Source organism: Erinaceus europaeus, chromosome 4, assembly GCF_950295315.1.
Source record: "Erinaceus europaeus chromosome 4, mEriEur2.1, whole genome shotgun sequence".
NCBI classification, from domain to species: domain Eukaryota; kingdom Metazoa; phylum Chordata; class Mammalia; order Eulipotyphla; family Erinaceidae; genus Erinaceus; species Erinaceus europaeus.
The window spans coordinates 62,071,471-62,088,823 of record NC_080165.1 but is presented as its reverse complement, the minus strand read 5'-3'; the positions used below and the strand labels follow the sequence as shown (position 1 = coordinate 62,088,823).

At 41.6% G+C, this 17,353-nt stretch overlaps 1 protein-coding gene across 6 annotated transcripts in view; it reads left to right on the top strand.

Annotated features, from left to right (window-relative positions):
* The first annotated feature begins 300 nt into the window (after positions 1-300).
* Positions 301-17,353, top strand: part of BTBD9 (BTB domain containing 9) — a 551,044-nt gene continuing 533,991 nt past the window's right edge. For all 6 annotated transcript variants that reach the window (XM_060189736.1, XM_060189737.1, XM_060189740.1 and 3 more), the window contains exon 1: positions 301-432. The gene's annotated coding sequence lies outside the window, so the exon portion shown is untranslated. The remainder of the gene's footprint in view (positions 433-17,353) is intronic.

Here is a 17,353-nt window from a genome sequence, read left to right as displayed (position 1 = left end):
TTCTTTCTGGCGATCGCCTCCTGGACCCTCCCCTTCGCAGTGACGCGACCGGTGACGCAATACAGTGACGCGTGGTGACGCAATTCACCTACAGCCAGGTGCCCTCAGGGCAGCCACACCCTGGGGTGGGGGGGCTGCTCTGGAGGGCGGCCGGTCCAGAGGGTGAGAAGCCACTAGACCCGCCCGAAGCCACCTCACAGCCCCAACCGTGGCCTGCGAGTGACCGGTTGCTAAGTGACGCCAGCGCGCAGAGGCGCGTGCGCGGCCACGGCGGTCTGCGTGAGGAAGGACGCGCGCCGCGGCGGCGGCGGCGGCGGCGAGGACGGCGGCGACGGCAGCTGCCGAGGGGGCGGTGGCTTCGAGGGGGGTGCGGGGCAGGCGGAAGAAGAAGAGTGCGCGCCGGCGGCTAGGTCGCTGAGGAACATCGTCGGGGTGAGTAGCCGGGGAGGTGGGGCCTGGCCACACCTGCTGCGCGGGCCCGGGGCGCCGTACCCGCGCGCGCGGCTTCACGCCCCTCCGCTCCGCCACTTTTCCGGGGGCGGGGAGGGAGCGGGGACGGGGGCTGACGAGGGTCAGTTCCCGGGCGCGCGCGCGCGGCATCTCCGGCATGTGACAGCGAGGGGCCGGCGACGCCTGTGGACCTGAGAGGTGTAGCGGCAAGTCCGTATCCGGGTGCTCTGGGGCGCCTTCGCCAGCGTCTCCCCGGTGCCCCCGCAGCCTCGCAGTGTGCCCGGTACGACGCTCCCCCGAGCTGGAAAGGTGGCGGCTGCGGGGACTTTGGGGTTGTGGTTGGACGATTTGGCCTTCATTCGCCCCTGTCCAGGCCGGGTCCCGAAGAGAAGCCGGTTGTTATGGAGAGACTTGTAAATCAGCGCCTAGAGCGGCGTCAGACACACCCACGACCTAGCACAGGCGACCTGTCCCTCCAGATCGGGGGCGGCCAACCTGTTGCCTTCTTGACTTTCTTACGTCACATGTGCGCGCCTGCTTGTTGCACGAACCGAACAACAACAACTAACATTTTGTGGCGGGCACTTGATCACAATGTTGCTACAGGGTTTCCAGGCCCAGGGACGGATAGCTGTTGTCACTCTTTACTTCCTCATAGACCCAGATCAGCTGTTTATCCCACCTATTTTGACCTTCTCCCATAGCTAGGAGCCAAGGACATTTGGAAGCATTTGTAAAAAAAACTTACTTATTCACGTATTTATTTATCTCTCAAATCTTGGAGCTTGCTTTTTACTAATTCAGTTCAGTGTCTACGGCCTTACCACCCTGAACACCCCTGAACACACCTTATCTCGTCTAATTCAGTTCAGTGTATGGATTGGAAGTCTAAGAAGTCTGAATGTAAAGTGCATCAAATCACCGCTCTCCCCCAACACTCCCTTTTCTGTGCTAGGCTCCCTTGAGAGAGAGGAGTATTGGTGATAGAAAATAAGTCTTTTCTGACAGTTAATAACGGTTATGCTTAAAAACCAGTAGAAAGATAAAACTGTGTTGAAATTCAGTCATACTATGTGTAAGAACATCACTCAGTTTTAAAATTAGGTGATCCAGTTCTGTAGCAGGTTTGTCGACTATGTTGCTTGAAGTTCTAAAATCTTGGGACCAGTAGTAATCATGCATTTAGACTACTCTGCATTCACTGCTTGCTTTATGGACTCAAGTAACTTTTAGGAAACGACCACATTTGTTTTCCAAGCTGCTGTTTCCAGAGCCTAAGCACACAGTGGTATTTGTTATGTATTACACTATGTCTGTAAATGATATATCAATATATGGAAAACATTCAGTTTAGTCGCTTACGTTGTTAAAACTTTTGCCTCTGCCCAGTATTACTAGATATGGGAGGAGTATTGTGGGATGACTAAAGGCGTAGAAGACAGATTGTTGCTTCACAGGCGGTGAAGCAGGTCTGCAGGTGTCTTTCTCTACCCCTCTCTGTCTTCCCCTCCTCTCTCCATTTCTCTCTGTCTTTTCCAACAATGATGACATCAATAAAGACAACGATAATAACTACAACAATAAAACAAGGGCAACAAAAGGGAATAAATAAATATTTTAAAAAAGAAGACAGATTTGTTATGTTATTTTTTATTTAAGAGATAATACTTTATTGTTCCAGGATGTGCAACAGTGAATAAAGCATTTAACTATCAAGCATGAGGTCACTAGTTCAATCCCTAGCGTCTCAGGTGCCAGAGTCCTGCTCTGGTTATCTCTCCCTCTCTTTCTCATGAATGAATAAATAAATATTTTAAAATAGGATAATAAATTATATGTATATAAGTGAATTAGAGAACCAAATGGTAGTATGTAATCAAGCTCTCTGTGGGGACTATAAAGTACATTAGAAAAAAAATATATAAAATTGGTGTAAACTGAGTTCATTCTCTGGAAGAAAGATTTGAGCCTGTTTTGGGAAGAAGCATAAAATTTAAATCTGGGAAGAGATGAAAATTAAATGTTGGAAAAACAGTATGAGTTTGGTCATTGAGGAGACATATCAGATGACAGAAGCAGAAGGCCTGTATTGGAAAGATAAGGTTTAGCAGGTTGGGAAAGGGAAGATATTAAAAGTAAAGCAGACTTATCATCATCTCACTGACAAGATAAGAGCTTGATTGCTAGGCAGGGTGTGTGTGTGTGTGTGTGTGTGTGTGTGTGTGTGTGTGTGTTTGTGTGTGTCTGTGTGTGTGTTACTCAAAGGAGTGCCTCAGAGAGAAAAAGGTCATCTTTATTTAAAATTAAAGGATATGGTTAAACCAGAATCAGATTTCTGTATACTCCTGATTTCAATTACTGATGTGAATGAATGTTTTACTAATGTATGTCAATCTTAGATTTTTAGTTGGGAGCACTTGTTTCCATTTCTAAAATCTGCCTGATGTGACTTGGTCTATTCCATTGGAAATTTACTAAAATGATGTACCAAAAGCAATTATCCATCATGCTCAGTGACATGCTTTTGCTTGAGATTATCTCTAATACTGCGTATGAGGCTTGTAGGTACAGCTGATCCTGTAAAATACAAATGGTAGTTGGAAAAAGAGTCTATTTGAAGCAAAGTACTTGAAAATATTGACAAAGTGATTTGAGAAAATTAAAGGTTCTGCTGAATATTGAAACTTTGTTCTTTATAATATCTTATTTGAAAGTAATTTTGAATGGTACGTTTGCTGGCTGAAGATGTGTAAAGTTGCAGCAGCAAATATTGCATTATTTAATAACCCAGCCAACATTTATTGCATACTGGCTAAGTGCTTGTTGGGTGGGTACTTAGAAAACACATTATACTACTACACAAGATACTAAGTGTTCATCAGAGGAGATAAACTACTAACCACTATCTGTTATGATAAAAGTTAATCACTTATTTTCTATTGCTTTTTCCTCTTTTTCCTTCCTTCCTTCCTTCCTTCCTTCCTTCCTTCCTTCCTTCCTTCCTTTCTTTCTTTTTGCCACTAGGGCTATCCTTGGGACTCAGTGCTTTCACAGTGAATCCAACACTTCTTGTCATATTTTTTCTTTCCCTTAAATTTTTTTTTTTTAATAACAATGACAGAAACAGGGAGAAAGAAAGTACCTTTAGCACTGCTCCACCACTTGTGACATTCCCCCCCCCCCAACAAGTGGGAGCCAGGAGGTTGAATCCAGGACCTTGCACATGTATGCCCTCTACTAGGTGCGTGACCACTCAGCCCCAAGAGTTCATGACTTTTGGGACTGGAGAGATAATTCACCCAAAGAGAATCTACCTTGTTATCCACACAGCTTAAGTTCCAGCCCCTGCACACCACATGGAAGTATCATTGCCCCAGGAGAAGCTCTAGTGCTTTGGTGTCTTGTGTCTCTGCCTGCCTGTCTCTCTATATCTGAAAAATGTCCCAAAACAGTGATATCACATGCATAAGGTCCTAATGTCATGAAAAATGCTAATCACAAAAGTGATTCATTCCAAAAGGAATGAATAAAATGCTCAGGTAGTAGATAGCTTTGCTGGGGAAAAAATTGAACAAGTCAGGGAAAACTTTGAAGGGAAAAAGCATGGAAATTAACCTTCAATGCTAAGTAGAATCGTGTTACATGTCAAAGGGGAAATGAACCTTTTATGTAGAGGGAAGAGCGTAAGCATCATTGGCAAAGATTGAAATCTAATTGATAATTATTCTGCTGAAATTCTGGAAATGCTTGCTATTTCTTAAAGGCATATATGTTAGAGAAATGATGAGACAAGAAAGGTATTTGCAGAACCAAATGCAAGGGAAGGGGGTGTCTTCTATTACATTCTAAAAAGCCTTTTAGAATGGACTTTAAAGGACTTTAATGGACTTTAAAGGACTTTCTACTGTGACCTTCATTCCCATGTTGGTGGTAGAGGTAGAATTATCAAATGAGAAAGTTAAGTGGAAGTGCATTAGAGTGTATTAGAGTGGGGAGATGGGGACCAGTTAGGGTTTAGGTGACAGATGTTGGGAGCCTGAAGAGGGACATGAAAAGGATTGTGAAGATATTTTGGATATTAAAGTGTCTAAATGATCATCTAGAGATGAGAGTTGTGAGAAGTCTAAAGTGACATGTCTAGCTTGAGTAACTGGTGATTATGATGACATTAAACTAGAAAACACAGGTGGACAGACTTACAGTGGAGAGAAAAAAACGGTAGCATGCTAATTTTAATGTCTCTATGTGAAAATTAGGGAAAGCCACTAGGCAAATGGAAATTCTACTCCACAGTTTATAAAACAGTTTAGAAAGAATTATAATGTGAGAGGTAGCCTCTGAGGCAAGGAAGTACAGTACCATTTGAGGAGGAGACTTCAGAGTTTGGAGTCAGGAGGACCTCAGATTATTGTTCTGTTTTGTTACTTATCGGTTAGATTAGGTGACCATAAATAGGTTATTTAACATCTCTAAGCCCAGGTGTCTTCTGAAAAGTGAGGTTGATAATTTTTCAGAGTTGTTGGGGCAGGGTGGTAGGACACCTGGTTGAGTGCACATGTTACAGTGCACAAGGACCTGGGTAGGGGCCCCGGTCCCCACCTGCAGGGGGAAAGCTTCATGAGTGGTGAAGCAGGGCTGCAGGTGTCTCTTTGTCTCTCTCTCTCTCTTTACTTCTCCCTACCCTCTTGATTTCTGGTTGTCTCCAATAAATAAATAAAGATAATAATAAAAAAGCATTGTTGCTGTATTATGCACACAATAATTAGCACCAATGCTTAATTTACAGATGCTTAATAAATGATTTGTAGCAGTGATATGTACAGTTGCAACAATTGTAGAAGATTTAACTCCCTAGAAAAGGACAGTAGGAACAGTGAAAGACAGGGAATGGAACTTTCAAAAATTTGTGATTACATTGGGTCTCAAATGGAGAGTAATACCTTTAGTCTTGGTTAAACACAGGTTTCTGGGATTCATATCCATAGTTTCTGATTCAGTGAAACTTGAAAATTTTTGAAAATTTCGGGTGAAACTTGAAAATTTTCCATTTTGAATGAATTCCTAGGTGATACTGATGCTACATTTCCTGGCCCACACTTTGAGAACCTTTTGGTGGATGAAAGAAAAGAGACAACATAGAGCCTGACTAAGAGATTGAAATTAGTGTAGAATTTGGAGAGAACTCAGAGGAGGAAGTATCAGCCTACACACTCTCTAGACCCAGCAGTCTACTTTCCAATCCCATAAACTTCATCTTATTCTTCTCTAGAAAGAATCTGGTATAATGATTAGTATATAACATTATTTGAATGTACTTATAGAAGCTTTTTGATGTTGTCCTTATGCATAATTATACATACTTCATGAATAGATTTTGTTAATCCTTGTAGATCTCTGCTAAGTCACAGAGAAAATACTATTTCTAGTTTTACATACACATAATAGTTATAGAAAAATTCTTTTTATTTACAGAACCAAGGTCTTTTATTTTTCCAAAATTAATTAATTCATTCATTTACTGAATAGAGACAGACATTGAGGGGGAGGAGGAGCTAGCAAGAAAGGAAGAGAGACATCTGCTTTACCACTTGTGAAATTTCTCCCCTGCAAGTGGGGACTGGGGCTTGTATTGTAATTAAAAAATAAACAGAGGGGGCCAGGCTGTAGCACAGTGGTTTAAGTGCATATGGTGCAAAGTGCAAGGACCAGCATAAGGATCCTGGTTTGAGCCCTGGGCTCCCCACCTGCAGAGAGGTCACTTCACAAGCGGTGAAACAGGTCTGCAGGTGTCTTATCTTTTTCTACCCCTCTCTGTCTTCCCATCCTCTTGATTTCTCTCTGTCCAAGTCAACAACAATGACAGCAACAACAACAATAATAACAATGATAAACAACAAGAGCAACAAGTGGGAAAAAATAGCCTCCAGGAACAGTGGATTCATAGTGCATGCACTGAGCGAGCTCCAGCAATAACCTTGGAGGCAAAAAATAATAAATAAATAAATAAATAAAAAAGACTTCAAGGGGTTGTGGTTTGGTGTGAGTTTAAGACATTTAAAGGTATATTACATGACAGTATAGCAGTATGGAATGGTATATTTTTAGTACAGCAAGATAGGCAGTTGTCAACAAAGGTAAGAGTAGGCCAGGCTCTTGAATCCATAGGTTACCAAAGTTCAGCTCCCTGTGTTCATCTCCTGGGAGAATCAGCATGGCTGGTCCTGGGAAGCCCTGGGGGTGGGTGGACTTCCAGAGCCTGGAAGTTAAATAGCTTGGTTTATGTAAATCTGTCAGCCTGACATCAACCGTATGCTAACTACATTCTCACCATTCAGCCTTAGCCTTATGCTAACCAAGTCCTACAGTATTATTCAAGGCCTTTGTCACAACAGGTTTGAGCCAGGATCATGGAACACTGTCACATGTAAGCTCAACTGAGTGTGCTATTACCCTTGGAACCAAGGTTTTTTGTTTACACATGGGCAGTTTTATTGCTCCTAGAGACCGACCTTCCTTCCATCCTTCATTTCTCTCTCTCTCTCCTTTCTTTTGTCCATGCTTCTTCCTATCCTCTTTTTCTCCCTCCCTTCCTTCCTTCCTTCCTTTCCCTTCCTTCCTTCCTTTCTTTCTTTCTCTCTCTTCCTTTCTTCCTTCCTTCTTTCCTCCCTTTCTTTCTCTCTTTAGTAGATGTTTGATATATTTAGATGGCTTCTCATTGGGTGCATAGATGTTAATAATTGTTAAGTGCTCTTGATTGACTGATCCTTTGAGCATTAAGCAGTGTCCATTCCTTTCTTTTTAAATCTTATTTATTTTAAAGTCTATCGTGTCAGATATGAGTATAGCTGTTCCTGCTTTTTTTTTTTTTTTGGTGGGCCATTGGCTTGTCTGATAGTTTTCCATCGTTTCACTTTGAGTCTGTGTTTGTCTTGTTGAGTTAGGTGGGTTTCCTGTAGACAGCATATTGTTGGGTTGTGTTTTCTGATCCATCTTCCTACTCTGTGCCTTTTAGTAGGTGAATTCAGGCCATTGACATTTATTGATATCAAAGATTGAAGATATTTTAATGCCATTCTTGTAGAGTTTTAGCGTGTTCTGATATACGGACTATTTATGGTGGTCTGACTGTTTATAGGAGACTTTCAGAACTTCTTTAAGGGCAGGGTTGGTGATAGTTGATTCCTTCAACTGTTCTTGTCTGAGAAGGTTTTTATGCCTCCATCTAGTCTGAATGACAGTCTAGAACGATACAGTATTCTTGGCTGAAAGCCTTTCTCATTGAGTACTCGATAGATATCTTACCATTCTCTTCTGTCCTGTAGTGTTTGTGTGGAGAAGTCTGCTGCTAATCTTACGGGCTTTCTTCTGTAGGTGACTCTTTGTATAGTTCTTCTCCTGAGTTTCCTGGTTAGTTCTCTGTCCCCTGGTGTCAGCACAGGGCCTCTCTGCCGCTGCTCCAGATTCTGAGGGCAGTAGCAATGGAGACTCACAGTTGCACTTGGTCAGTCTCAGGTGAGTCCTCTCCTCCCTTCAGCTGTCCCCTTGTTGGTGAAACAGACTGGAGATGGTGTCTCAACTAATAAACTGCTGGACTGTTACAATCCACTTAATCTCACCCTAGGCTGCTCTCTGTCCACGAGCCACACGTGTTTGCACCCAAGGTGATTTGGTGGGTTCGTGAAGCCATTCTAGTCCTGTCTTGTTTCGGTCCCAGGTGGTCTCCTTTGGTATTCCTAGTTGATCCTGGAGAGGAGAGGAGAGGAGAGAAACATGTCTGCTGCTGCTCGTAGCTCCGCCTCCGGAAGTCTCTCACTCTTTATTTTAAGGAGACAGAAACACAAATAATAGCAAGAAGGAGAGACACCTCAGCACCACTCCACCATTCATAGAACTCCTTGTACTTTTCACCAAGCTTCTGGTGCCTTACACACAGTAAAATGTACTCTAATAGGTGATCTGTTTCTTGCCCCTCTTTTTAAATATCAATTCAAGTGTCAGTAACTTATATCAAGATTCCACTCTGTGTCTTGTATTGGTAGTTCTGTAGGTTTATATGGCAAGCAAATAATATACTCTATTTGGAAAGTATATGAAAAAGTTGGACAAAGTAGGCAGAACACAAAGGAAAGAAACAGGAGGAGATAAAACTATGGGAATGTGAATGGATCCTGAAGATAAGGACTTGTTTCTTATTTGTGGTATGATCTTACATGTCACACATACTGAGTACTTTTCATTTATAGCACATGTGTTAGTCTTGTTCTCTGACAGTAAATTATAAGGGATTCCATTATATAAGGAAAGCAAACATTAGTTGTGCAAGGTACACATTTACAAAGAGGTTTCAGGAGTTAAATTGGAATTTTTGTGACTATTTAGCTATATATCCTTGCCTCTTGTTCTGTCTTATTTATTCTTGTTGCCAACATTTGTAGTTTTTACCTTGTTTGAAGATCTGTGCAAAGTGTTGGGCATAAGAAAAGCCTGTTGCCTCAGGCATCTAGCATAGGTTTTAGTTATTTAGATGCTAATGTGATTAAGAGTACTCACATTGTCAATGGGGAAGACCTGATGCCTACTCTCCATTATACTGATGTGAGTACACAGCAAGGGTTTTAAGTCACATTTATTCAGTCTTATGTATTTAAGGAGCCAGGAAAAACACAAAGATAGCATTTTTTTTTAGTGGCCATGGAGGTGGTACAGTTGTAAAATGTAGGCCTTGTAAACATGAGATCTTGTGTTTGACTTCCTGATTGCATACACCATGGTGATGCTCTAGTTTTCTCTTGCTCATTATTAATAAATACCTCTTTAAACTTTTTCTTTCTTCTTTTTTTTTAATTGATTTAATAATAATCAGCAACACTGCAAGATAAGAAGGGTATAATTCCCACCACCAGAGTTCCATACCCCATCCCCTCCATTGGAAGCTTTCCTGTTCTTTCTGTTTTCCTTTTGGGAACATGGACCCAGGATCATTATGGGGTGCAGAAGGTGGAAGGTCTGGCTTCTGTAATTGCTTCTCCACTGAACTTGGGTGTTGGTAGGTTGGTCCATACTCCCACCCTGTTCCTATCTTTCCCTGCTGGGACAGGGCTCTGGAGAAGTGGTGTTCCAGGGCATATTGGTGAGGTCATCCGTCCAATGAAGTCAGGTTGGCATCATGGTAGCATCTGCAACTTTGTGGCTGAAAAAGAATTAAGATATAAAGCAAAACGAATGGTTTAATAGTCAGGAATCTAAAGGAAGACTATAGCCAATGAAATTTGGGGTATCCATTTTGGAAAAATCTAGTAGGTCTATTTTAGGTATATTCTAAGGGGCTCATGACTTCACTAATTTTTGCCTGAGCCCAACAGCTAACATGCAGGTGGCCCAAATGCTCTGTCTGGGGAGATGGTGTCAGAGTTGGAAATAGGACTAGAAAGCTGGATCTGGGAAGAGAGTAGCTCCCAATTATGGGAAAAGTATATACATACTGTTTTTGTTTTTTTTTCCTCCAGGGTTATCTCTGGGTCTTGGTGCCTGCACTACAAATCCAGTACTCCTGGAGGCCATTTTTTCCCTTTTGTTGCCCTTGTTGTTGTTGTTATTATTATTGTTTTATTGCTGTTGTTGTTGTTGGATAGGACAGAGAGAAATCAAGAGAGGACAGGAAGACAGAGACAGGGAGAGAAAGACAGATTCCTGCAGACCTGCTTCACCACCCATAATGCAACCCCCCTGCAGGTTGGGAGCCGGGAACTCGAACCGGGATCCCTACACCAGTCCTTTTGCTTTGTGCCATGTGCGCTTAACCTGCTGTTACAGCCTGGTCCCCATATACATACTGTTAACTGTAAACCCCATCAATTTGATCTGGGATCTATATTCAGGACAGGAACCTGTGCAATGTCTGCATCACTGCAGGTCTGAGTTTGTATTCTGTGATTATAGCTAGGAACATTCTAGGCTGCACTCATTGTAGGACCCATCTTCCTCGAGTGGCAGAGTATGTTGACCCAACCTCCCTTCACAGAATGGGGCAGTTCCCACCAGTGTTGACTCACATTGAGAAGAAGGTCCTGTAGAGGCCCACAAGAGGGTCCTGATGGAGATGATCAGCGGCAATGGGGACAGGTATCTGCTAGAGATCTAGGCCCATCATGTCTACGTGGAAATCCCAGGATTCCCCTACCAGGGCCCTGGGTTGTTGTAGAGCCAGATGTTGTAGTGCGCGGCCCGCAGAGAAGAGAGAGAGAGGGTCCGGAGCGAAGAGGAAACACAAATCTTTATTCGCACTGGCACCTCAGAGTTGGGTGTTAGAGAAGCAGGTTGGGCCACGTGGAGGTAGAGAAAATGGCCGCCTCACACAGTAACCTTTCCTGCATCTGAACACCAGAGTGGAGCGCCGGCAAGAGAGCGAGGTGCGGAAAACGAAGGGTTTTTATAGGAGTAGCTTTCACGAGTATGGGAAGGGGGAGGGGTAACCATAGCACTCCAGGATAGGATGATAACTCTCTTGAGAATGGGAGGGGGAGGAGTAACCAGAGCACTCCAGATATCGCGGGGATATAGACAATGCCCTGAGGGCACAACATGGCTGAACAGGCACTCCGAGAATGTCCCAACTCTCCAGGGAACTAACAGTAGCCTGAGGGGACAACATGGCAGATGTGACTGCATTGGCACAATTTCCCAGCACTGGGTGATAGGGTGGCTCCAGTAGTGGCCGAAAGAGCCCCCATTAAAGTATGCCAGTCTCTTGCTCCTATCCAGCTTTTGTAGTCCTTACCTTGTCTGACAAGGTTAGCCTTGGAGTGATTGAGGGAAATGAAATAGGAAGTAGGTGAGGAGGGTATCTATGTCTAAGTAGAAACTATCTAATTAAGTACTTTGTGGTATCTAATATAAAAAGTATCTTTTTTAGGTCTTTCTACTTGCTTGCTGTACTTACAAGTCACTGCAAACTATTGTGCATTTTTATATTAAAGTATATATTTTCCCCTAACTTATGCATACATGTGCACATGTGTTCTGTCTCATGGGCCCTGGTCTATATCTAGGTTTTGTGGCTTTGTTAGAAAGTGCTCTGCCCAATATGGAATTGAAGAATCCTATGATCCTATGAGCTAGGAATGGTCTCACCAGAGTACTGCAGCTGAAGGGTTGATATTCCACACCTGGAGTCTCTGGGCACAATCTGAGGTGAAACATGCCAAGGTGGTACTGGTTGCATTGATTTAGCTGAGCTCAGCAGCTGCAGTATGAAATGGTGTGGATCAAGAGAAGCATACAGGAAAACAATCCACTCTCCAGAGGTTCCAGGACTGGGAGAAATATGGGTAATGGGGAAGGTTCCTGCTGTTTTAGCGTTTGAGAAGGCAATAGATAGTTATTATTATAACCAAGTTATTTGGGAACTTGGTTTTCTTAAAAAGCTCCATGTTTAGGATTTGCGGTATCATACAAGATCTTACTATGATTTATGCCATTTAATGTTATTTACATACAGCTGTATCTTATATAGTGACACAGCAGTTGCTTCTGGTCTCCCTGGTCTAACACTATAGGTGATTTAATGTTTCAAACAATTTAAACCCACTGTTAAATTTAAACCAGGTTGGCAATTTGAAAACTTAAGTACTTGGCTTGAAGGAATATATACTCAGAACTGGGTCTATGCATCAAAAAGTTCGAGACTTTTAATCTATTTTCCCCTCTCATATTGATTAAATAGTGATTTATAAGATTATAAGTTAATAGGAGTGTATATTAACACCATTCCCACCACCAAAAGTCTGTCTTTACCCCCACCCCCTATAGTGAAGCTGACAATCTATCCTTACCCTCCACCCAGAGTTTTTTACTTTGGTGAAATACTCCAAATTCAGTCAAATTCTACTTTGCTTTTCCCTGTCTGTTATTCGTTCTCAACTTCTGTTTTTGAGTGGGATCATCCCATACTTGTCTTTCTCTTTCTGACTTACCTCACTTAACATAATTCCTTCTATCTCCATCCAAGATAGGTCAGAGAAGGTGGGTTCATTGTTCTTAATAGCTGCATAGTATTCCATTAAGTATATATACTACAACTTCCTCAGCCATTCATCTGTTGTTGGGCACCTGGGTTGCTTCTAGGTTTTGGCTATTACAAATTGTGCTGCTATGAACATAGGTGTACATATATCTTTTTGGATGGATGTATGCTTAGGGTATATCCCTCGGAGAGAAATTACTGGGTCATAAGGAATGTCCATTTCAAGCCTTGTGAGGATTCTCCAGACTGTTCTCTGCAGGTTTGGACCAATTTACATTCCCACCAGCAGTGCAGGAGGGTTCCTTTATCCCCACAACCACTCCAGCATTTGTTGCTGCTGCCATTTTTGATGTATGCCATTCTCACAGGGGTGAGGTGGTATCTCAATGTTGTCTTTATTTGCATTTCTCTGACAATCAGTGACCTGGAGAAAATTTTCCTATGTTTGTTGGCCCTTTGTATTCTTCTGTAGTTAATATTCTGTTCATATCCTTTCCCTACTTTTGGATTGGGTCATTTGCTTTTTTTGATGCTGAGTTTGGTGAGCTCTTTATATCTTTTTGTTATTAGCCTCTTGTCTGATGTATGGCATGTAAAGATCTTCTGTTCTGTGAGGGGTCTTTTTGTTTGGGTTACAGTATCTTTTGTTGTGCAGAACCTTTTCAATTTTATGTAGTCCCATTAATTTGTTTCTGGTTTAGTCTTCCTTGCAATTGGGTTTGTGTCATCAAAGATATCCTTGAGGTTTAGATGGGAAAGTGTTCCACCAATATCTTCTTCTAAGTATTTGATGGTTTCTGGTCCTTGATTCATCTGGAGTTGACTTTTGTTTCTGGGGAGATGGAGTGGTTCTTTTTCATCTTTTGCACATTTCAACCCAGTTTTCCCAGCTCCATTTATTGAAGAAACCCTCCTCCCTCCATTTAATAGTTTGGCCCCCCTTATCAAAAATTAGGTGTTCATAGGTGTAGGGCTCTTTAAACTTTTTAAAGCAAAGGCACATTAGTTGGTTTAGGAAGAAAATATATTTGCAATGTTGCATACAATGCTAAGTGCTATATAAATATTGGTCACAGATTATGGTTCTCAAATATTTGTTGAGTACCTGACTATTTTGTTTTGATTTCAGTTCAGAAGCTATTGGAATGTTTCAGAAATCATAACGTTATAAATTCACATTAATCTATCATGACTTTCATCTTATACGATACAAAATGAGCATTTTGCAGTCTGTATCTTTGGTTGGAAATAAGCTTAAGTACATATAAGCAGAAGGTCATTAACAATTAACTACTGTTTATTGAGTAAGTGTATAATACTTAACCTTTTCTATAGGTCAATAATCCTTATAATAATACCCTTGTAAATTGATATCACCTTTATTTTACTAATATGGTAACTGAAATTCAGAATGTAGAAAACGTTTGGGCTGTATTTTGTGGCTAGGGCTTCAGCCACAAACTTGGACTCCAGAATTGGTGTTCTTTATATTAGTATCTGATGTCAGCAGAGGTTCTTAGCATACAAATGCCCAGATAGTAAAATTCAAAAGTGTGCTGATTTGAAAAAAGTAGTTCTAGGAAGTGTGGATTTTAATAACTGTCTGAATGATTAAGGACTTGAGATGGCTTACCTGCAGGGGGGAAGCTTCACAAGCTATGAAGTAGGTCTGCAGATGTTTCTCCCTATCTTTCCCTCCCCTCTCAAATTCTCTCTCTTATCAAAAAGAAAGGAAAAACAAACAAACAAAACCTAGAGATGGAAAGGGAAAGAATGTAGACATTTAAGGTACCCAAATGTTGGTGTCCCTATGAAGGTATCCTATATTTCGCCTAAATCTTTTAGTTGACTAATGCTACTTTTGATATAAACATTTAGGTCTTCCACTTCTTGGTGTTTTCAGAGCTTCTTCCTGTCCTCTAGTATAAGGTGTCTTGCTCCTCACCACATACAACATATACTTGAAATTACCCAGACAATTTGCACTTTCTTTATTGTTGGTATTCTTCGTGTTGGTTTGGCCCCCTTCCCCCTACCTCTGAGAGAAATGGTTTGGTCCTTGCTAGTTTCGTGCCCCTCTTTCTCCCCGCCCTGTATGCTAAGGATGTCCAGAGTCCCAGCAGCAGCGGAAGGAAAAACATGGGGAAGCACATGGTGTGGTGATTTGCCCATTCGTGAATAAAGATTAAACTGCAGCTTCTCAGATTAAACTGCAGCTTCTCAGCCCAGCCGTGTGTCCTCGAGTCTGTCTCTGTCTATGACTTTGTCTACCACCGCGACGCTAGCCCGGCCAGCTGGAGCCCCCGAAACTTTAATGACACTTTATACTAATTTTTCTACCAACCCAGTTGCTTATATTTTTAAAATCTATTTATAAACTAAATAACTTACCTGTATATTCTATTCATAGTTTAGTGTTCTTACTTTGATGTGATTTATCCCTTTTGGGTCCTTTCTATTATAGATTCTTGGAAATATTTATGGTAATTGACTTTGTTTTTTTTCCCTTTCCCATCATCAATATTTATTGAGCATTTATAGTGTACTAGGTTGTAGAATGTACAGAGAACATTGTCTCTTCTCTTGAGGAGTGACTAATTGATTTTGTAAAGCATGGTTGATGTCAGACAATCTTACAGTTTTGTAACATTATAACTTGGAAATAGAGAAATATTAAACTTTGTGTAGAATATACAGAGAACATTGTCTCTTCTCTTGAGGAGCGACTAATTGATTTTGTACAGTATGGTTGATGTCAGATAATCTTATAGTTTTGTAGCATTATAACCTGGAAATAGAGAAATATTAAACTTTGTGTTAGTAATTTATTGCTGTGTAACTCATTATTTCCAAATTTAGCAACCCCTTTTTTCTCTCAGATACAGACAGGCAGAGAGGGGAGTGGGTGGGAGGCAGGCCCTATGTTACTGAAACTTCCTTCAGTTCAGTGGTGGCTGGTTTTGAAGCTGGGTGACACACATTGCAAAGCAGCGCACCATCCAGGTGAGCTATTTGCCTTCCTCAAATAAACATTTCATATGTAATAGTTTTTGACAGGAAAGATGCAGAGTACCATTGTAACTTTCTTGAATTTTATTTATTTATTTATTTATTTTCTCATGTGTTACCAGGGATCACCTATGGAAGGGATGTATTCTACCATGAAACCATCTTACTGACCCCACAGACATACTTTAAAATAAGCACACATGCTTTTGTTATCTGAAGCTATTTTCTCAGATAAAATGGTTTCTGTTATAGCAGGTACTGTAATATTTTTTCTTTTTTTTTCTTCTCACCTTTTAAAAATATTTATGAAAAGGAAACTGACAAAACCATAGGATAAGTGGGGTACAACTCCACACAGTTCCCACCACCAGAACTCCATGTATTATCCCCTTTCCTGATAGCTTTCCTATTCTTTAACCCTCTGGGAGCATGGACCCAAGATCAGTGTGGGATGCAGAAGGTGGAAGGTCTGGCTTCTGTAATTGCTTCCCCGCTGAACATTTTGCCGCCAAATTTTTGCCACAAAAAAATCACTGGGGTTTGGTGCCAGCACTATAAATTCATTGCTTCCAGTGGCTCTTTTTTTCACTTTTTAAAAAATATTTATTTACTTATTTATTCCCTTTTGTTGCCCTTGTTTTATTGTTGTAGTTATTATTGTTATTGATGTCGTTGTTGTTGGATAGGACAGAGAAAAGTGAAGAGAGGAGGAGAAGACAGAGAAAGTGAGAGAAAGATAGACACCTGTAGACCTGCTTTGCCACCTGTGAAGCGACTTCCCTGTAGGTGGGGAGCCGGGGGCTCGAACCAAGATCCTTACACGGTCCTTGAGCTTTGTGCCACCTGTGCTTAATCCGCTATGCTACCGCCCAACTCCCCTTTTTTTTCTTTTTATTTTTATTAGGACAGAGAGAAACTGAGGGGAGGGGAAGTAGAAAGAGGGAGAGAAATACACCTGCACGCCTGCTTTACTGTTCTTGAAACGTTCTCCCTGCAGGTGGGGAGCAGGGGCTTGAACCTGGATCCTTGTGCTTGGTGATATGTGTGATTGACCAGATGTGCCACTGCCCAGCCTCTGGTGATACATAGTCTTTTTGACTTCTGTATTTAATATACCTGGAGAGGTTCAGTAGGGGCAAACGCTAGAAGAAGAAGAAGAAGGTTCAGTAGGTAGATTGTATGCCTCACTGAAGCTGAGGCCCTGAGTTCAACCCCCTAGCATCAAAAGGAAGCACTATAGGTAGCACCAGAAAATACAATGGATGATAGAGTGGTACACTAATTTTCCTTCAAAAATATTTCCAGAAAATAAGAGAAAAATGAGTATGGAATGATCCCACTCATAAACAGAAGTTGTGAAAGAAGAACGGAAAGGGAAACACAAAGCAGAAAATGAGACTGAGTCTGTTATCTTTCCCTGTCCTTTGTCTCTTCTCTGCTCTCTCCATTTCTTTCTTTACAATATAGAATTAAAAAAAAAACTTGGGGGAGTTGGGTGATGGCACAGTGGGTTTAGCACAGGTGGCAAAGCGCAAGGACCAGCTTAAGGACCCCGGTTTGAGCCCCCGGCTCCCCACTTGCAGGGGAGTCGCTTCACAAGCGGTGAAGCAGGTCTGCAGGTGTCTGTCTTTCTCTCCCCCTCTGTCTTCCCCTCCCCTCTCCATTTCTCTATGTTCTATCCAACAATGACGATATCAATAACAACAATAATAACTACAACAATAAAACAATAAGGGCAACAAAAGGGAATAAATACTAAAAAATGTTTTTAAAAAAACTTGGATTAGGGTGACTTCTCAACAGTATTACATATGCAGGAGGTCCTCATATCCTCCCTCACACTGCATTAAAATTTTTTTCCCCTAGTTAATA